We start from the raw sequence: 21,532 nt of genomic DNA, 5'->3' as shown, positions 1-21,532 counted from the left end.
GGCAGGGCTGGGCCCCAGGTGGGGGTCACGATGGCTCCCCAGCGGGGCCAGCCCCGCAGAGGGACCCACCAGCCACGGTCACTTGGCTGCCTGTGGGCAGGGCTGTGCTGGTCCTGCCCATTCTCGTCCTTGGTGTCCAGGTCAACGCTGGGCTCTAGGACTTCCGGGCTGCGGGGCAGGGTACCCCGCTCATGTCCACACCCTGCCCCATGCAGGCCCGGCCTCTGACCCACCAGGAACCTGCTGGAGAGCCTGTCACCCAGTTCTAACAAGAGGGCAAGGCCCTCACATCCCGACCCCTGTGGAGACACGACGGAGACCAGGCCTGCGTGGGCCGCCAGGGCCCAGCGCCACCACTGCTCTCGCCACCACACTGGGACGCTCTGCCCCCTCCGGTGCCCCACAGTCTGGGTCAGGAAATTCCTCTACAAAGGGCCAGCCCTGGGAAAGGCGGCGCTACAGAGGAAGAGGGAACGCCAGCGCAAGTGCTTCAGAAATCCCTTTATTTTACGCCCTCTGTGAAGTTACAACCAGCCAGCTCAAGACAGTGAAAGTTGCTGTTTTGAAAGCTCTTTTAAAAACCTGTTGATGTGACAGAACCGTGTGCCTTTTCCTTCTTGCTGCCCTGGAATTAGAAAATCTAGGTCCTGGCACACTCAAGTTTAAAGGACACGAGAAGGAACAGAGTTTCTGTGATTCGGACGGGGTGTGCGGGCGCCACACGGCAGGGCTGTGAGGCACAGTGAACATTCCAGGCTCCTGAGAAACTGGGAGCAAGCAGCGCCTGGCCCACGAGGGAGGCCCGGCCGGCCGTGGCGAGGACAGGCTGCGGTCCCCGGGGATCCTCTGGGCTGAGGGCTCCATTCCGCCCAGCAGGGCTGCAGGGCGGGGGTGGCCGTCTTCTGCCCCCCACGTGGCAGCGTGGCCTCCAGCCGGGAACGTCGCCCGAGGTCCGTGCGTGGTGCAGGTCACAGTCACACCCGTGACTTCCAGGTGCGCCCGTTCGACGCGTCACTGCTTCCAGCCAGGCTTCAGGTTCCCGGAGAGCGAGGTGGAGCAGCTGCTGTTTATTGCCCAGGCGCCGAGGGCAGCAGGACAGCGTGGGGGCCGGGCTGCAGCCTCGCAGGCCTGCCCATGCCCACTCGGGGCAGTGAGGCACTCAGGCAGGAGCACAGATGGGTGGCTAGAGCGACAACTGTCAGCGTAAGTCTTCAAACCAAGGTATCTAAGGCTAAAAGGTTCTTTCTCATCAGGTGAACTGCCAAGTGCAGGAAACAGACGAACTACCTTCCAGAGCTCCGCGGAAACCGGGGGGCCCTGAGGGGGGCCAACGTCCCCTCCTCGCCACCTGTGCGGGCAGCACCGGGCCTAATGTGCCCGGCAGCGGCTGCTGGGGCAGAGGGGAGAAGCCCCGAGTTCAAGGCCGCGATCTACATTCAAAGAGGAGAAGACAGCTTTTTCATACAGGTTTGCTTTTATTTCCACGTTCACCCTGCTGAAAGAACCTGTCACAACCTGAATGGTGGGGGACACGCCGGCACCCCAAGTGTGCGGGGCCGCAGTGCTGCACTGAGTCCCTGCTGGCGTCTGGGACACCCCGCAGCGGCCGCGCACCAGGGCGTCCTGGAGGGAACCCGCACAGTGTGGACGGCGCTGCCCGCGGGAAGAGGACACAGTCTGCGGTGCGGTGAAAACCCGAACGAGAGAAAACCGAGAGCAGCGCCTCACACACCCAACGGGACACCAGGGGCTGAAAGGCACGGCCGTGGGCGGCGGGGGCGCGGTCCGGGCGCGGCCGCGGTCCAGAGCGAGAGAAGCACAGGTGAGGATCCGGGAACGTGCAGGCTGTCCGCAGACGGGTGACCGTGGTTCCAGCACAAGACGCGGGCGGTGACGCTGCAACGAGGGGACACTTCACTCTCCAGCCTGAGTGACAAGGAGCTCCATCGGGCCAGTGAGCAGCAGCCTCTGCCCAGCGAGCAGGTGTGGCAAACCCACAGCCCATCTTCCCAGGCGGGAGGCACCACTCGGATCGGATCCAGCAGACCGGCCTGGACGGGGGAGGGCCCCCCACTCTCGCTGCTGCCGTGAGACCCACGGCCCGACGCACATGACGCCTCAGAGAGACATACACGCACACGCACACGCTCGAGAGTGCAGAACCCCTAGGCCCTTCTCCGTGACCGAAGCCTGAGCCCCCGCAGGCTCTGGCACCGACCAGAACAGGTGCTGAGACAGGCGCCGCCCACCTTTCCGCGGGGCACCCCAAGGCCTTCTCGTACAGCCTTCCCCCTCCTCTCTGGGCACCAACGGCCAGCACCCGCCCCGGCCTCCCCACCACGCCAAACCCTACGGGGTTTCAGGGGCGCACCACTCCCTGAACCCGGAGCCCCGCCGGCCAGGACAGGCCTGGCCTGCAGTAGGCGGCCCGGGCCTCTGCACACGGGCCTCCCACACCCGGGAGGCCAGGCCAGAGCGCCGACGCTCACTCACCACAGTGCTCGCGGGTCACTCCTGATTGCCAAGAGGAATAATTTCTTCTGTGACGAAAAACTCTATGGTCTCCTCCTCCCAGTCGTCCACATTGCTGTCCAGCTCGTCCGTGTCCACACCTGCGGGGAGGGGAGGGCGGGGCTGGGCCTCACACACTCGCTGGCTGACTCGCGACACCCCCAAGAGGCCAGTGTGAACACAGCAAGGTCTCTGCAAAGGGCTACGGCCTGGAACGAGTCTTTTTAAGATGAAAGATTCTTTTTAAGAATCTGTAGGCCCCGTTGCTGTGGCTCTGGCGTAGGCTGGTGGCTACAGCTCCAATTGGACCCCTAGCCTGGGAACCTCCATATGCCGCAGGAGCGGTCCAAGAAATGGCAAAAAGACAAAAAAAAAAAAAAAAAAGAATCTGTAGGCAACACTTGATGGGTTCTAAAAAAATCTGCCAAACGGGAGTTCCCATTGTGGCTCAACAGAAATGAACCTGACTAGCATCCATGAGGTCGCAGGTTCGATCCCTGGCCTCTCTCAGTGGGTTAAGGATCTGCTGTTGCGGTGGCTGTGGTGTAGGCCAGCAGCTACAGCTTCGATTTGACCCCTAGCCTGGGACACTCCATGTGCCATGGGTGCAGCCCTGAAAAGAAAAATAAAAAACCTGGGAAATTAACAGATGCAAAAAGGGAAAAACATTTCAACTACATGCTTTAAAAAGTGTTATCTTTGGAGTTCCCATCGTGGTGCTGCAGAAACGAATCCAACTGGGGTTCAGGAGGTTGTGGGTTTGATCCCCGGCCTGTGGGTTAAGGATCCAGCACGGCTGTGAGCTGTGGTGTAGGTCGCAGGTGAGGCTGGGATCTCGCGTTGCTGTGGCTGTGGCGTAGGCTGGCAGCTACAGCTCTGATGCGGCCCCCAGCCTGGGAACCTCCGTAGGCCGCGGGAGCGGCCCTAAAGAGCAAAAAAGAAAAAGACGTGTATCTCAGGCCAACAAGGTTACCTCCTCGCAATTCTAGACGCTCGTTTTTCTGCTCCATGTAGAGTTCTTGAGCCTTTTTCCGATATTTCCGGAAATCTTCCATCATGGTTCTTCTTCTCTCCACTAACTCCTGCGTGTGGAGTTGGGGAGAGTTTAGAGAACGAGCACCTCACTCACCATGGTCACAGTCTCGCTCAAGCCAAATGCAAACAAGACCTCGGTCTGCGGTCCCCCCGCCCCCCCGCCCATGACGTAAGGACACGTGAGTTAGGGGCTGGGGCAGGGAGGGTGGGACGGGTGTCTTGCTGTCTTACTCTAGCGCAGCCCCCACCCCCCACCTTCTGTGCCTGAGAAGCCAGCCACCAAGAGGGCCACAACGTGTCCCCACAGCCTGGTGCGGGCCTCCTCTGCCGTGAGGGGCGGCCAGGCCTTGGCACTCCCTCAGGCCTGGCAACAAGGCTGACCTTTGAGGCTTTGGATTGGCTCAGACGGTCCTTCTGTTCAAAGATCTTGGAGTATTTCTTCAGATCCTTTTTAATTTGCTGAAATGAAGACAAGTCACTCAGGATTTACATTCAAAGCAAGAACCACAAGTCAGTCCTCCAAGCTGGAGCTCCACCTCCAAGTCCAGGGCAGCGCCGACCTTCCTCCCTGGGGGATGCACCCTCCCTCGGCCCTGTCCCGACGCCACCCCACATTCCAGCACAACTGTCTAAGGCCCAAGCGTGTGTCTCTTCTAATCCCGCCAAGACTTTTTTTTTAAAATTTTATTTGGAGTTCCCATCGTGGCTCAGTGGTTAATCAATCTGACTAGGAACCATGAGGCGGTGGGTTCGATCCCTGCCCTTGCTCAGTGGGTTAAGGATCCGGCGTTGCCGTGAGCTGTGGTGTAGGTCGCAGATGCGACTTGGATCCCACGTTGCTGTGGCTGTGGTGTAGGCCGGCAGTTACAGCTCTGATTCGACTCCTAGCCTGGGAACCTCCATATGCTGCGGGAGTGGCCCTAGAAAAGGCAAAGAGACAATAAATAAATACATAAATAATTTCATTTTTGCTTTTCAGGGCCACACCCATGGCATATGGATCTGAGCTGCGTCTGCAACCTACGCCACAGCTCACAGCAACGCCAGATCCTTAGCCCACTGAGCGAGGGCAGGGATCAAACCCGTACCCTCATGGATTCTAGTTAGGTTCGTTAACCGCTGGCTGAGCCATGACGGGAACTGCCCCGCCAGGGCTCTTTAACTGCTCCAGCGTCTTCTCATGGACGCCTGAGTTCACGCAGATGTCCTAGAATGAACCGTCGTGTCCTTAAACAACCTCCAAGGCCAAGCGTCCTAGCCGGAAACTAGCCGGAGACCACCGTCTCCAACTTGGTTCTCACTGTCTGTGCGTCTGTCAAGGGGCCCCACTCGAGGGGCTGTTCCCATTCTTCCCTCGGTATCACCCCAACAGCACCAGGGTTCGGTTACTAGACGCCGCGCGCCCCCATGTCCCGACACGGGCTGAGGACAACCATACCTTGATCTGATCCTGGCTCAGGAGCGTGGGGGGCCGAGGCCGCCACAGCAGCTGGCAAAAGCGGTCCTTGCTGTTCTTCTGCAGGAGGCGGCCTTGGAAGGTCCACAGCCAGTAAGCATTGTCCACCTGGAAGAGCAGAGGCCTCGCTGAGCGGCCCGTGCCACCGGGTCACATCAGGAGGGACCTGGAGCCTTACTGTCCGTGGAAGCAACAGAGGTAACCGTTTCATTCAGCAGCTGTTAGAGCCAGGAAATCGCCCAACAGCACTGCTGGTCCTGGAGACACATTCAGGGCGTCGACCCAAGACACCTAAAGCCACATCCCTGATTAGAGAGCGCAGTGAGGGCACGGCGAACAGGCAAGGAGGGGGACACCGGGATGCGGGGAGCACCCAAGGCGGGGGGCAGGCTCCAAGGCCACGAGGAAGGAGCAAGCACGGGCGCTGGAGGTCGGCGCGGGCCCCGCGCACAGCCACGGGCCACATGATCAGAGGCCAGCAGAGGCCCGAGGGGCCGAGTTCTGAGGGTCCAAACCAGGAGCCCCTCGAGGACTCCCTCCGGCTCGATCTGATCCCCGGCCCAGGAATTCCAAATGCCGGGGGGCGGGCCAAGGAGAACAAGATTCTAAAAAGCTCTCTGGCCACGGCACCAGTGACGGCAGCCCGGACCCGGGCGGTGGCAGGCCTAAGACGTGCTCGAACTTCGGGAAGCGAGAAGTGAAGGGCTGACAACCCGGGGGGGAAGATTCTGGCTGCCTGGTGCTCTGGTGCGGACTCTGAGGCAGCCCAGGCTGGGCTCAAAGATCAAGGCAGAGCAACAGCGGCGCCCGCCGCAGAGCCGGGAGGGGAGGAGAGGCCGGCGCACCTGGTCCACACGGCACCAAGGCCCCCGGTCCCTGTACCTTGTGGCTCCACCAGGACACAGAGGTGACGACGTAACGCCCCGTAGGGTCCCACTCCACGTCGGAGGCCATGTAGTGCTCTGCGATATTCATGACCGTACAGTCTGAAGTGTCGACGAACGCCAAGGCGCCGTTCATGCTGGGGAGACAGACAGACAGACAGACGGCGGGGTCAGCCTCCACCCGGGGCCGCGGGGATGACCGTTCTGGGGGAGAGCACTGCCCACGGCGTCTGTGCGGAGTCGTCACCGCTGTCTTGAGGAGCTGGGGCGCGCGCGGGTCCTGGGTCAGGGTCTCCGCACAGCCCGCAGTGCTGCCCACAGCAGGCACCAGCCACAGCCAGACACTCACCTCCTCAGTCCAGCCAGCACGACGAACTGTCCCTGCGGGCTCCAGAAGATGGTGTTGGCCTGCTGCTTATCGAACATCTCTGAAAGGAGAGAACGCGCCAGAGGTCGGCGTGCAGCCGAGACGGCGAGGCTGGCGGTGGGGTCACGCCGAGGGGTGCACACGCTGGGACCCTGTTGAGGCCCTGAGCCCACTGGCTACCCGAGAAAACAAGGTCAGAAAATCTTAGGTACACCTCATTTACGACCCAGAATTCATCAAAGGGGATCTGAAGCTGCAACGCTATTTTAACCACTCTCTCACGTTCAGTGCCCTTCACAACGTAAAAGGGACAAAGGGCTCCACTTCCAGCCCGTGTTGTCAGAGACTCACTACCAGGGAGAGCAACCCCATGGCCACGAGATTCTCAGACCTGTGACCCCAGCAAGCCCAACACCCGCTCACAGAAACCGTGTAACCCAACATCCCTGAAGTGCAAGGTGCATCTCCAGCTGTCCCGCTGGTAAAGCCCGGTCCTCACTGCGGACTCTGCATGCAGGATGCGAGCAGAGCAGCGAACCAAGTCAGCCACGGGCATCCTTGCCTTTGCCTGCGGCACAGCCACGAAACCCGGGGAAGACAGCCTGACCAGGAGGGCAGGACCCAGACCACACCCCAGGGGGAAGGGACCCTGGAAGCGGACAGCGCTCAGCGGCCGAGGCCACAGTGCAGAGCCCAGGACCATCCCGCTGACCTGCCCCTCCCAGGAAGCTGTGGGCTGCACGCAGGCCCCTCAGAGGCAGGGCACGCGTGCGCTCTGCTTCATAACCCACATTATGACGAGACCATGCGAGCTCCCTGAGAGTCTCCAGCGGCCTTTCTTCCTTTCACGTCTAGGGAGTTAATAACACAATCCGACCTGTGATAGGGGCCGAGTGATGCCCCCGTGGCGTGATTCCAGCAGACCCTGCGGGACTGCACGCAGTGCAGGCAGACGCTGGCACAATTCCCTCGGGAGATGCCCTCCAGGGGACAGAGACCCTCAGCCGTGGGGAAACCCTGCCTTTAGGGCCAGAGATCCTGCGGGAGGTCACGTGTGCCGAGCACATGCCTCGTGCCTAAAGCCACGCCTCAGCCACCCAGTCCCCACACAGAACAAGCCAATGCAAATTCAACGGCAGAGTCTTAACGGGACCTGCCTCATGTGAAGCTGCTTGCCTGGCACTAAGGATGCAGGATGGCAGAGCAAGAGATGGGAGCCCTGGTGGCAGCAGGCAGGGCAAGGAGCCCGTCAGCAGTCACCACCCCAGCCTGACGCTACAGCCCAGCTGACGGAGGACGGGGACTCCCAGGTGGAGCGGGCGAGGGTGGCCCACGACCCCAGGCCCAGAGCAGACAGCTGCGGCCACAAGAGGAGGGGACAGGACCGTAGCCCTCGAAACAGGGCAGGAGCCGCAATCCCAACATGAAGGCCCACTCTGTGTCCTTGCTGCCCCCGCCACCCCACAACGATGCCCCCCAGTGGAGAAGTCCCCCAGGAGCCACGACCAAGCCCTGTGCCGTGGGCTCCCGAGACAGCCACTTACTGATGAGCTCGATCTTGCCGTTGTTCTTCACGTGGTAGAAGGACACGGATATCCGAGGAGCCTCCCCGTGCAGCACAGCAAACTTACTCCCGTTCGGCTCCCAGGCAAAGGCTATGATGGTTTCTGACATGGGGACAGGACAGACCGCTCCTCATCAGTTACCGAGCAGATAAATGCCCCGACACGTCACTTCAGTACAAGGACCACGGGCCGAGCCCTGAACCCCTGGCCATGGGGACACCGCCTTCCCCAGAGCCCCCCCAGGGGCGCGGCAGCCCGGGTGCAGTGCAGCCGGTGACGCGCCCTCAGCCTCCTCCTGCAGCCTAAGCCCTGCCCTCCCTCCTCGCCCACAAACACGGCTACATTTTTCACCTAAAGGCAGAAACACAGCATTTGAAGTTTCATGAGTCCAAAATACCCCCAAACAAACCAAAAAACCCCAATAAACTGAGAGCTCCCACAAGGGAGCCGCAGGGCTCCTGCCACCGCCGCCACCGGGGGTGAAGAAAGCCTGCTCCTCTCTGTCCCTGAGCCCCGGCGCCTCTGCTGCACGAGCGGATCACGTGCTGTGAAAAAAGGGGCATCTCTTCGCTTGGCAGCGGAAAAGCTGAGACCGGAGTTGGAAGGACAAGGAAAACCCTAGATGCGTGCGGTCTGTCTGTAACTTAAGAGTCAGGGTTCCACGTCAAAGCCCTGACGTCACATGGCAGCTTTAAGGGCAGGTAGGACAGCACAGGCGCCCCCCGCCCCACAGGACAGTGACAATGGGACTTGCCTTTCATTTCGACCACATCCACAGGCACCTGTTTTTCCCGCATTCGGAAAATTTCAAAATTTGTGACAACACCCTGTTTAAAAAAAACAACAAAAAAAAGGAAAGGGTGACATGCTGGAAACTGCAAGCATGGGGCGGACTTAAATCAAAAGATAACTTAAAAATGTAATAAATTTAGGGAGCTCCCGTTGTGGCGCAGCAAAAACGAATCCGACTAGGAACCATGAGGTGGTGGGTTCAATCCCTGGCCTCACTCAGGGGGTTAAGGATCCAGCGCTGCCATGAGCTGTGGTGTAGGTCACAGACGCGGCTCAGATCCCGATTGCACCCCTAGGCTGGGAACCTCCATGTGCTGCGGGTGCGGACCTGAAAAGACCAAAAAAAAAAAAAAAAAAAAAAAAAAAAGTAATAATACATTTAGAGTACATACACCTGGTAAAGACACATGACTACTTGCAGTCATCAAAACGGTGGCATTCGAACTCTCAAACGCTGACGGAGACAGAGGAGAGCAGACGGATCCTACCACGCCCCACCCAGATTCTACTTCCGGACCTGCCCCGGGACCTCTCTGGTGGCGCAGCAGGTTAAGAATCCAGCACTGTCACTGCTGTGGCACAGGTTCCGTCTCTGGCCCAGACACTTCCACATGTGGAATCCATTCCCTTCTGTGGATGTGGGGGAAAAAAAAAAAAAAGACCTGCCCCAAACATCATCTCCAGCAGACAGGTCCAAGGACGCACTGCAGCTTGTTTCCAAAACTTCCGTAGGGCCCCCAAGGCCCCCAAGGACAGATCCAACTGCTTCACGACAGCGGAGGATCCTGCAGTGCGTTTCAAGACAACGCTCCGTACACTGCAGGGCGCTGCGCCGTCCAACAGCCCAAAGTGGAAACAAGCCGACGCCCATCTAGGGATCAAGGGAGGCACAGCCAGACAGGATGCAGGGACCACCACTCAGCCACGGAAAACAACCAGGGACGGGCCCGTGGCCCAGCCCGGGGAAGGCCAACAGACAGCATCGGTGAAGGAGTCCAGATACCAAAGGCGGTGGGCAGCCTGACCCCATTCCTATGAAGTGTCCAGAGCAGCGAAATCCAGACAGGAAGCAAGAAGGCAGGGACGGGGCGGGCGAGGAATGGGGGGGGGGTGACTGTGGATGAGTCGGGGGCGGTTCTGAAATTGCGGTGGTGGTTGATGACTGTGGTACAACCCCGAGAACGCACTACAAGCTAGTAGTGGGTTTGCTTTGGTTGTTGTCTTTTTAGGGCCGCACCTCCCAGGCCAGGGGTCGAATCGGAGCTACAGCTGCCGGCTACACCACAGCCACAGCAGTGCCAGATCCGAGCCAGGTCTGTGGCCTACACCACAGCTCGCGGCAATGCCGGATCCTTGACCCACTGAGCCAGGCCAGGGATTGAACCCATGTCCTCATAGATGCTAGCCGGGTGCTTTAACCACTGAGCCACAACGGGAACTCCAGTAACTGTACACCTATGACAATTCTTTTAAAAAAGAGGAGGAATACTTCCATTAGAAAAAAAAAAGAGGCAATTTCTCGCAGTAACTTAAATACTAAATAACACCAACCAAAAATCTGGGTGGCAGCCCTGTCAATCATGCCACTCTGGGTTTAAAAACATTTTTTCCAGAAAATAACATATTCAACATCCACAGGGAAGGCGGGAGGGGGCCCCGAGGGTCCCTGCATCCCCATGAACTAGGTGACACCTAGAAAATACCAGACTGCTCAGTTAGAATAACACGACGACATCTATGACACAACAGCCCACTATGGGGTCAGTGGGTCTGAAAGCAAGTCTCAGACCTGAACCAACAAACCCAGGGACACGCCCAACAGAAGGGCGGCCGCGGAAGGCAGGCCCGCCGACGGGGCCCACTCACCTGGGTGCCTTTGGGCGTCCGGTCGACCTTGACGCACAGGTAATCGCCGTTCTTCTGCCAGTGCAGCTTGCAGTCCACCACGTTGAAGAGGTTGCGCACGCGGATCTCCTGCCTGCTAGGGAGCTGCATCAGGGTCACCCGGGCCGGGATATCCTTGTCTTCAGGCACCCAGAAGGCGATGATGTTACCCCCGGGGGACCACGAAAAGTCTCTGCAGGACCAAGGAAACACGGCGTCTGCCAGGACCCGCCAGAGCCCGGGCACCAGAGCCCCTTGCCGGCCCGGCGCCCCCGCGCCTACGAACCGCCAGCACCGCCTCACGCCCAGCACGCGCCCCCGCGGGCACCGCGCTAGGCTCTGGGTGCCGCTCGCTCGTCCCCAGAACAGGTCGGGGGCTGTGCCAGGCTCGCCGCGCCAGCGAGGAAAGAGAGGCGCCGACCATGCTCCCCACTGCCACGTGCGCGTCACCGGAGTCCAACGCCAGGCTCCGAAGCCCCTGCTCCCGCGCTTCGCCACAGGCACACGTTTCAGGCTGAAGGACCCAACTGCGGGACCCCTCAGGATTCACAGGGTGCTCAAACGGGGAAAAGCCCAAATCAAAACACGTATGAGGAGCGCCCGTCGTGGCGCAGCGGTAACAAGTCCGACTAGGAACCAGGAGGTTGCAGGTTCGATCCCTGGCCTCGCTCAGTGGGTTGGGGATCCAGCGTTGCCGTGAGCTGTGGTGTAGGCTGGCAGCTACAGCTCCGACGAGACCCCTAGCCTGGGAACCTCCATGTGCCGCGGGTGTGCCCCCCACCCCCCAGAAAACAAAGAAAAACAACAGTGTATGAGGATTAAGGAAGGATTAGGGCAAGTCTCTTTACTGCATCAATTACCTAAAAAGTGCTGTCACAAACAACTCATGAACAGCAGCTTCTGTGAAAAATATCTTCACTTTCACGTTTACTGAGAATTCCCAGGTTTATTGTCAACTTAAGCCCTAATTTTGCCCAAGAAGGTAAAAGTAAAAACAGTCAGAAGCGTGAAGGTCCTTGCCCTGGTGGACCTCACGGCCTCAGAGGTTTCAGGGAGAAAAACCGGTGACAGAGAAAGCCACCGCAGGGCCCTGCAGCCGTGCGGCCCCACCGCGGGGCCACCTCCGTGACGCAGAGCTTCCGCCTGAGTAAAGAGCCCTCACCCTCAAAGACTGAGCCCCGAGCCTCTGCTCCAAGTCGGACACGAGGAGGCAGACCCTCGAGATGTCTCCGTGGGGACGGAGGGGTGCCGGCCGGGCCGCTAACCAGCTGCCCAGGGCGGGTGGGCATGAGCCTGCTGTGGCGTCCTTGTGTCTAGGGGCACAGGCACCAGCGCTTTCCACAACCGTGTAGGAGCCAAGTGCCAAGGGGGGCGGGCGCCAAAAGCCACCTGCTAAGGGCCTCACTTACTTTATGCCAGAGATCTTCAAGCTCTTCTTGTCCAGAAGACCCATAGACTGTGGGAAAATGAGGTTACAAGTGAGTCACATCATGCCCCGTCTCGAGGACACACAGGACCTGTCACAGTGTGAGCCTGCCGGGGGAGCGGCGTCCGCACAGGCGGCAGCTGAATGGCCAAACAGCCCGCCCCCAGCCACAAAAGGCACGTTTCCGCGGCCCATTCCCGAACCCGCCTCCTCCCCTCCCCGAAGCGGCGGACTCGGGCTGGCGGTTAAGGCCCCGCGTCCGGCCCGGGAGACTGAAGGGCAGCGCTTCCCTCCCTCCCGGCAGCGGCGCTGCAGACGGGCCGGCGCTTACGGGCGTCTCGTAGATACTGAGCGTGTCGAGTGTCATTCTGGCGAAGAATTTACCATCGTGGCTCCACCTAAGAAGGAAAAGGCAAGTGCCAGGCTCGTCGATGAAGACAAGGCCACGAAGGAGCCCTTGCTGGCACACTACCCCGGGCACACCTACTTAAAAATCGGCCAGTGGGCTGAGCTCTCGCAGTGAAACCCTCTCTTCTTCTGCCCGGTGAGGATGTCCCAGATGATGATGGCCTGAGGGTCGTCCTGAGTGTCCATCAGGGGGCTGAAAGTCACCAGGTACCTGTAACAGAGGGGCCGCTGGGTCATCTGTGGCCTCACCTGCTCCCGAGGCTCCCAGCACCCACGCCGCCCTGAACGTGGCCGGGCGGCTGCCCAGGCAAAGCTGCCAGAACAAGCAGCTGAGACTCCTGCAGCCAGCACCTCGTCCACACTCCAGGCTGCCCGTCTGGAACCCCGACTCGAAACACACAGCAGAACCCCTGCAGCACAAACCACGTGTCACGCGTGGCACCAGGGCGCCCCGAGGGTCGCTTAAAATGTTTCTCTGCTACAATCGGGACAAGGAAAGACCCCATGGGCCCCAAACGCAAGTCTACTGTGTGCGCCAGCTGAGGACTGGTGTGGCCTCTTCCTCTAACTCGGGGTTTTTGACAGCAGCGTAAAGAGGAGAGAGAGCCCTGTGGCATCTGCGGGGGACGCTCAGGTCCCTCCCGCAAAGTGGTGTAGTTTATACCTGAAATCACCTCTGGGTTCCCCGTGATACCTAATACCATGCAAACGCTGTGTAAACGGGTGTAAACAATGTGCCATGAATGTTACGTAAACAGAGGCATCCATGCAGCATATTCAAGTTCGGCTTTTTAAAGCTTTCTGGAAAATTAAAAAAACATTATGTTTCCAGTCTGCCGCTGGTTGAATCGGCGGACGCAGAGCAAGGATTAGGGGCCTGCTGCACGAATGTGACGGGGGTCGGGGGCTCCTGTGTCTGCACACACATCTGGAGAGATGCCAGAGCAGAACCCGCACAATGGGAACTGGAGCCTCAGCCAAGAGCACACAGGCCTCCTCCATTCTCTTCCTGCAACGTTTCCATTAAGTTTCAAATCACTGCAAGATAAAGCTTGAAAAAATTCTCTCTCTACGAGGGCTGGCAGGACTCCTTTGGCTAACAAGTTACCTTTCACACGGCGAGAAGTCGATGAGCTGGACCCCTTGGTGGCTGAATCTCTGGATCTGTTTGAATTTCTCTCCTCCCCAGAGAGCAATGCCTCGCTGATGAAAGGTCGCCAGGTAGGTGCCCTTAGGGGACCAACGCACGTAGGTCTCTGTCCACCGCTGAGGAAAAAGCCAGCGTGACGTTACCACAACACGAAGACGCCAACGTCTGCAAGGACCGCCCTCCTCGGACCCTGAACCCAAAGACCCCGGAAGCCTCTGCACGTCTCAGGACGCGCTCCGGAGCCCGAAGGGCACCAGCCGCCCTCAGAGACGACGCCTCCAACAGGGCACCTCCCTGCGCTCGGGCCAAGCCGCCCCAGCGGGGGAGGCAGAGGCGGCGGCCACCCACCGCTCTCTCTTCAATGGACACGGGGTCCTTGACGTCGTTCCAGAATATGGACGTGCGGTCTCCACTCTCAAAAATCACGCTGTACTGATCTCGGCACTCCGCCTCCTCGAGCCAGTAACGTAAGTTCCCCTAGAGAAAGACCCAACGGCAGGGAAGAGGATACACGCCACCCACCGTGAGCCGAGAGCACCACCCGGGGCCAGCGCGGGCAGCGTCTCCGGCTCCTGAGGGAGTCACCGCGCCAGGCCCAGGGGCCGCCCGCGCCCCCCAGCCCCGGACGGCGCCCGCTCACCAGGTCTTTGAAAGGCTGCTTCTCCGGAATGTCCCATTCGTCGCTGATGGTCATGTATCTGGCGAAGGAGGAGCCGCAAGGGCGCTTACACGAGGGCGAGGCGCCCCGGAGCCCAGGCAGCGCGCACCCCCCACCTCCCCCCAAGGGCAAGGGACACGGCCGCGACTGTCATACCCGAAGGCACGCTGCTGGTGAGGCGGGGCCGGGGCCGGGCGTGTGAGTGTGAGGCAGGGAGGGGAAGCGGGGCTGCAGTGGTCTGGGGGGAGGATGGACCCCCCCACCCCCGCCCCCACAGAAACACTGGCCGGTCAGGCTCCGGCCGGGGTCTGGGCTGTCCTGGGCGGAGTCCGAACTCACTTGTCAAAATCTGTGAAGAGGTTGACTCTGAATGTATGCTGCTTGTCGAGCTTGTACCCGTCGGCATTTTTCACGGCATCCAAAGCGTGGGCAGGAGCCGCATATTCTAGGAAAATGTACCTGAATCGAGAAAGAGCGCCACTTGCAAAAAGCAGACCCAGATCCCCAGGGCTCCCCACACCAGCAGCCGTCTCACCGCCCTGTCCCCGAGGTGGTCAGTCCTCGCGGGGCAGTGCTCGGCGCCAACAAACCCTGACCGAGGGTCGGAGTCGCTGACTCCACAAAAAGCTGTCACAGAGCTCCCGCTGGGCTTCAGCAGCAACGAACCGCCTAGCATCCACGAGGACGCAGGTTCCCCAGCCTTGCTCCGTGGGGAGCTGTGGTGTGGGTCGCCGGCGCTTCTCGGCTGTGGCTGTGGGGTGGGCCGGCAGCTGCAGCTCCGACGAGACCCCTCGCCCGGGAACCTCCGTGGGCCGCGGGTGCGGCCCGAAAGAGACCACCGCCAACAAAAAGAGAGCCAGGCTTCCATTTCCGCCCCGCCCCGTGGCCCCAAGGGGAGGGTGGCCCGAAGACTCGGTGGCCACCACGCTGTCAGCTACCAAGAAAGCGCAAGGGACACTTCAGGTCACTCACCCTTTGGTCCTTCCGTCCTCCTCCGGATAAAAGTCGTTCGTGATTTTCCCAAACTTGGAGAAGATCTTATGGATGACGTTTTTGAGTTTCTCCAGACGGTCAGGTCCCACCTGCGGGACGTTGTCCACCACGATGACCGAATCAATCCCGTCTGCTTCCTGCGGCCGATCTTTGAGTACGTCTCCCAGTAACTCTGCACAAGTGAAAGACTGGTCAAAGGACCTCTCTGTGACCAGGCGAAACATCAACGCACCAGCTTAACACGCTGACCCGATTTCCAAGAAGCAAAAATGACATCTAAATGCTTTTATGTGAACAAAACACAGACCCGGTCTGACTCAAAATAAACTCGAAAGAATCAGGATGATTTTAACTCTGCAGTCGCTTTCACAGTCAAGACACGGCAGTTGATTTCTGGCATGCTAGAAGACTTTAATTGAATTTTCTCAAAAAGGCTGTAACAATGAAGATTGCAGACAAAGAGGTGGGCCTTTCGCTCCAAACAAACTCTTTCACTCAAAAGAGCCTTGTTTAAAGTAAAGACAACAGGGCCTGAGAATGGGACTTAAGCCAGGCGGCCATCAACGTGTGCAAATGATGATACGTCTTGCAAATGACGGTGTCTCTGATTCAGTGAAATACCTCCAAGTTTCACCGGGAGACAGCAGCCACTTAAACCTTAAATTGTGGATGCTGAGGACAGTGCTTGGAAGAGTAAGCAATGTCCTCTATTATTCTTTTCCTTTTTAGGGTGGCACCCGTGGCACGGGGACGTTCCCAGGCGAGGGATGCAATTGGAACTGCAGCTGCTGGCCTATCCCACAGCCACAGCAGTGCGGGGTCCGGGCCGCGTCTGCCACCTACACCTACACAGAACCCAAATCTTAAGTGCTCAAACTTCTTAGAATTGCTTCGTTTCCATAATGGTCAGCTAGAGAAAGAGAAGCAAAGACAGGTGTGAAAAGAACTAGAAAAAGAAACACAAGAGGAATCGACACAGACACGTCTGGGAAGCCAGCTGGAGGCCCACGGCTTCTTTCTGGGCCATTCAACGCTACCTGGGGGCCGCCTTCCGCAGTCGTGCCTGCGGCCTGTCTCAGGCCTTGAGTCCTTTTGACAGTAAGAACCCAGCACCAACAGAAATGCCCGACTGGCTACGGGAGCCAGGCACGAAAAAAAGTGAATCCTGTTCTTTCAAATATAAACTCTGTAGAATCCTAAACCCAATTAGTTAGCAAACTTGTTGAGAAAGCTAAAAAACTACAAGGCACTGGGTTAGGGGCTACAACAAGATATCTTTAAAGAATTTTATTGAAACATAGTTGACTTACAACGTTGTCAGCTTCAGGTGTACAGAAAAGTGACTGTCACACATACATAACTCATCTATGATTCATGCAATCCAAATAATCACAGTCCGGGAGGTGTGTGTACAGGCGAAACAAGGGAACAAGGGAACTTTTTGTTCTGGATGTGCCCACAGCCTGCGGAAATGCCCAGGCCAGGGATCGAACCCATGCCACAGAAGTGACCAGAGCCACAACAGTGACAATGCTGGATCCTTAACCCACTGAACCTTCCCACCAGGGAACTCACACAAGGTAGTTTTTAAACAACAGCTGAAGAACACTGACTCTGACTCAGTGACTCGAGTGTCTGTGTGATCTGGAACCTGATCACATCACTCTCATTTCTGTGCCAGATGCTTATGAAACGTGTTCTACAGATGCCAGACATTTCTGGGGTCTTTTTAGAGCTGCAGGTGTGACATATGGAAGATCCCAGGCGAGGGGTCAAACTGGAGCTGCAGCTGCCGGCCTGCACCACAGGCACAGGCACAGCGACGCAGGATCCGAGCCGTGTCTACGTCCTACCCCACAGCTCACGGCAACGCCAGATCCTTAACCCACTGAGCGAGGCCAAGGATCGAACCCACAACCTCATGGATCCTAGTCGGGTTGGTTACCTCTGGGGCACCATGGGAAGGCCAGAAAACTTTTTTGTGGTCTTTCATTTTCAAAACTTGAGATCTTTTTCCATTTTGTGTTTACAATTTTCCGTAATAAAAAGATAAAAAGGTCTTTCGAAGGGGAAGAAAGATCCTTTCATTTCGAGAGGCAAGTCCTGTTGTAAACTATTTCGAATCACCCTCCACACTTTAAGAAGGATGGGGAGAACGTGACGCTGAGATAAAAGAATTGCTGCTTAAATTGCAGCAAAGCGGAAACGGAGGCCCAACCGAGAGGCGGGGGGCAGGGGCGGGGGCAGAGCGTCTTCCTCAGCGAGGCCGCAGCCGGGCCTGCGAGGTGCTTTAGAGCTCACCTGCCCTACGACCACGCGGCCGCTACGGCCCATCTCAACCGACAAGGTCGACAAGCTCAGCTTTTATGCAACTGTGGACCCTTCCTCGGGACGACAGCGCCTGGTTTACGAGGCCCCGCCTTGACGGAGTCAGCGAAAAAGCCAGGTAATTACACAAGGAAGAAGAGAGTTCCCCTGTCATTACCAGCCCACGCATCTGGTTTCTCTTGGCTCCCAGATTCCCAATCTGACTCCAGCAGACACAGAAAGAAGCAATTCACAAGTCTAAATATAGCAAAGATGACATTTAGAGGTAAAACCTTTATCAAATATTTGTACAGCAATGCCCCGAAGGCAGCTGAAAAATTAAACGGAAAGGATGAGGGTGACGGAGGTTCAACTATGCTGAGAATTCATCTGTATCAAAAAGGGAGGCGGGACAGCGGCACAGGGGCCAGGCACCTGCGAGTCGGTCCATTTTCGGAAGAATCGGTACCCTGCCATCCCTCTCTGACCCTGCTGGCAAGTTCTCATGAAACACAAAAAACGTAGCAGAGCTTCTGATGACCACCAGCCTCAAAAAAACCTGGCAGCTCGCTTGGTTTCAGTTCCTTAGGCCCAGGAGCCTCACAGGCCACTCTGGCAAAATGCTGAGATCACACGGGCTCCCAAAGGCCCTCCCCGCAGCCACCAGCCCGACTGGCCTGTGCTCACATTACCATCCCGGCACACAGCGTAATTCACGCGCCAGAAATCTTGGGTCAGCTGGGTGTGCGCATGTCATGCCTCAAAAAAATCAATTGTGAGTAAATCCTGAAGGGCTCGAAAGGGACTTTAAAATCAAAACTTAGGGAGTTCCCACTGTCTCAGCAGAAACAAATCTGACTAGCATCCATGAGGACGCAGGTTCGACCCCTGGCCTCAGTCAGTGGGTTAAGGATCCAGTGTTGCCGTGAGCTGTGGAGCAGGTCGAAGACGCAGCTCGGATCTGATGTGGCTGTGGCTGTGGCGTAGGCTGGAGGCTACAGCTCCAATTCGCCCCCGAGCCTGGGACCCTCCATATGCCATGAGTAGGGCCCTAAAAAGAAAAAAAGAAAAAAAAAATCAAAACTTAAAACTTTAAATATAGGAAAACTTGGTGTGGTAAAAAAACCATTTGTCTCGCTGCGGGGGTTGGGGGGGTGCCCAGCGACCCCGCCCTGTGAATTCTCAGCAACAAGGACAACAGTGTCTTATGGGTTACGGGCTTCAACGGCGTCGGCAGCTCCCAAGTCCTCACTACCTGTGGATCCCTTCCTGCTTTTCAGGCTGAAATGTCTCATAAAATAAAAGACGGGAGTTCCCATCGTGGCGCAGCAGAAACGGGTCAGACCAGGAACCATGAGGCTGTAAGTTCCATCCAAGGCCTCATTCAGTGGGCTAAGGATCCGGCCTTGCCGTGAGCTGTGGTGTAGGCTGCAGACCGGCTCGGATGCTGCATTGCTGTGGCTGTGGCATAGCTGGCGGCTACCTCCGATGGGACCTCTAGCCTGGGAACCTCCATAAGCCGAGGGTGTGGCCCTAAAAAACAAGCAAGCAAATAAACAACAACAACAAAAAAACCACAACAACGAAAGGAGTTCCTGCTGTGGCTCAGCAGTAATGAACCTGACTGGTACCCATGAGGACTCTTGAGTTCAACCCCTGGACTTGCTCAGTGGGTTAATGATCTGGCACTGCTGTGAGCAGTGGTGGCGGTCACAGACAGGGCTTGTATCCTGTGTCGCTGGGCTGCGGCAGTGGCTGGCAGCTGCATCTCCAGTTGTACCCCTAGCCTGGGTACGTCCGTATACCACGGGTGCGCCCCTAAAAAGCAAAAAAAAACCCAAAACAAATTAAAAAAACAGTGACAACAACAGATAGCCTTTTAAAATTATGCCTCAAATAAGTCAAATCATGATCCTGTATACTTCAAATGTACGCAGAGGTGTACATCAAATATATCTTAATAAAATTGGGGGAAAAATAAAAGCGTTTGATAAAAATGTTAAAAATATACAAAATCATGTTTCAGAGTCCAATAACTCTGTTGGTTCTCTAAACTTTTTCACCTTAGGTGCTATTCTTTATGCTTCTGACTCAATACCAGCTTGATCACACACATCTCAAAAAAATCAATCTTTACATGGTAATGTCTTAGCTTTCTCATTTACACTGGCGACCTCAATGGTGTTTTATACATTTTCTCACTTCACTGGAGGAACCCACTGCAGTGTCCCACCAGGAGAGTTAAATGGCTGGAAACAAACATAAACAAAAACAAATGAGATCAGCCAACATCACAGCTTTTGGAGACCGGCTCTCACAGGCAGAGAGCAGAAATAATGGCTGTAAGTCGAGCCAGGGCAGAAAACAAGTCAAAGAAAGCTGTGATCAGGACTACAACCTGAGAAAAAAGTATTTGCCGAAAGAAGGGTGACTGGTGCTAGGCCTACAGGCTTGGGAATCCAGCAGTCAGGCTGACACCGTCCTACTGAGCAGCTCTCTGCGGGCAGAGGCTCCGGTGGCACAGTAGGAGCAGAGGAGACCAACTTTGCCGCCCTGTTCCTCCCACTCCCGAGGGACAGCGTCCACCCACCCCTCAAGTGTCGGCACTGGGTCAATTTCAGGCCTTTGATAGGTCTGGCTGGCCACTCGGGGCACCCGGACCGCAGACAGAGAGCTGTCAACCGAGAACCTACGGCACGTGGAGTGTCCTGCTCGGCTGGACCCTAAAACCACACAGGTGCACACAGGGCCACGGCTCCTGCGTACACGCCGTGTGCTCTCATTACCCTCCAAACTCCTGGCTGTAGCATCAGAGGCTGGTTCGCGGAGTTGTCTCCACCCTGCACCCCTCTGCTTTTGAGAAAAAACGGAGATCCAGGCGCTCTGGGCGACAGGCGCAGGACAGGCACCGCTCCCGAGCATCGGGGATCGGGAATCTGGGCGCAGACCCGCCCCGCCGCCTCACCTTCCTCGCTCACGTCGTCCACGAAGTCCTCGGGGTCGCTGAAGGAGGGCTCGTCCGCGCCACCGTCCTCCGCCGCGCCGCCGGGCTCCCCACCCGCCCCCTCGGAGCCGGCCTCGGCCGCCGCGTCCCGCGCCTGCCCCGTCTCGCCTGCGGCCAGGGTTGGGGGCTCCTCGGAAGGCGGCGGGGAGGCGCCGGGGGTCGCGTCCGTCTTTTGCTCCCCGTCGGCCAAAGGCTCGGCCGGCACATCAGGCCCCGGCCCGGCCTCCGGGTCCTCGCCGCCCGCACCCTCCAGTGCGGCTGGTCGCGCTGGCTCCTCCCTCGGAGGCGCCTCTGCGGTCGGCTCTTGCTGTCCGGGCTCGGCCCGCTGCTCGGACGCCTCGGGCGCCGCCACGTTCTCCGCGTCCTGCATGGCCCTCCGGTGCCGCCTCGCCCGGGCTCGCCGCGCTTCCGACTCTCCCAGGCCGCACCGCGCGCCTACCGCCGGGCCATGTGCGAGCGGTGGGGCACTCGCAGGGATGGGGGGAGCGCCCACGCCCCGATGCCGCCCCGCGCGTCTAGAGGAGCTCACCGGGTATAAATGTGTCCACTAGGGATTACGATAGCGCTCCCGTGATAAGTGCGTGCTCAGCTCCAATCACCGCCCCTGCTCTGTTCAGTCCACAAACTGTTTGGGAACGAAACTACCCCATGTAAAGTAGCAGATGGTCCCGTCCAACATGGCAACCACTCCCTTCCTCCTCCCGTCGGGCCTTACGGTGAAGGACTAAACTATTTGTGACGCCGCAGGGAGGTACCAGAAATCATTCCAGCACGCAGATGTGCATGAAATAACAATTGACGTTAAAATTAATATTAAATAAAACTTAAAAATTTGCAGGATATTTTGTTTGGGATATCTTAGCCTTTCACCAACTATTTCAATTACTAAGTCCCCCCCACGTCGGTTTTTAGACTCGTCTACTGACGGGGAAAAGAACGGACGATTCCAAAATATAACAGGAATTCTTAGCGAGCCATAGATGGCCAAAGCTACTAGAGGGACGACTGCCTGGCGCAATACCAAAAAAATGAGTGAGAGATGTTTAAATCACTCCCAAGCCCACCGCGGTGGCTGTAACTCCGTCGACCCCC

At 57.8% G+C, this 21,532-nt stretch overlaps 1 long non-coding RNA gene across 1 annotated transcript; it reads right to left on the bottom strand.

The window, feature by feature from the left end:
* On the bottom strand, window positions 487-21,121 carry EIF3B. The gene is made up of 19 exons (XR_002342196.1): window positions 20,402-21,121; window positions 15,109-15,301; window positions 14,476-14,595; window positions 14,119-14,176; window positions 13,827-13,955; window positions 13,437-13,594; window positions 12,408-12,539; window positions 12,252-12,318; window positions 11,904-11,950; window positions 10,477-10,687; window positions 8,573-8,645; window positions 7,798-7,920; window positions 6,236-6,314; window positions 5,885-6,023; window positions 4,985-5,110; window positions 3,928-4,005; window positions 3,485-3,593; window positions 2,494-2,612; window positions 487-1,896 (listed from the first exon to the last, which is right to left on the bottom strand). It is a non-coding gene; the product is annotated as a eukaryotic translation initiation factor 3 subunit B (long non-coding RNA).

The sequence above is a fragment of the Sus scrofa genome, chromosome 3 (assembly GCF_000003025.6).
Source record: "Sus scrofa isolate TJ Tabasco breed Duroc chromosome 3, Sscrofa11.1, whole genome shotgun sequence".
Classification (NCBI taxonomy): domain Eukaryota; kingdom Metazoa; phylum Chordata; class Mammalia; order Artiodactyla; family Suidae; genus Sus; species Sus scrofa.
This window is presented reverse-complemented; position numbering and strand designations above follow the sequence as displayed.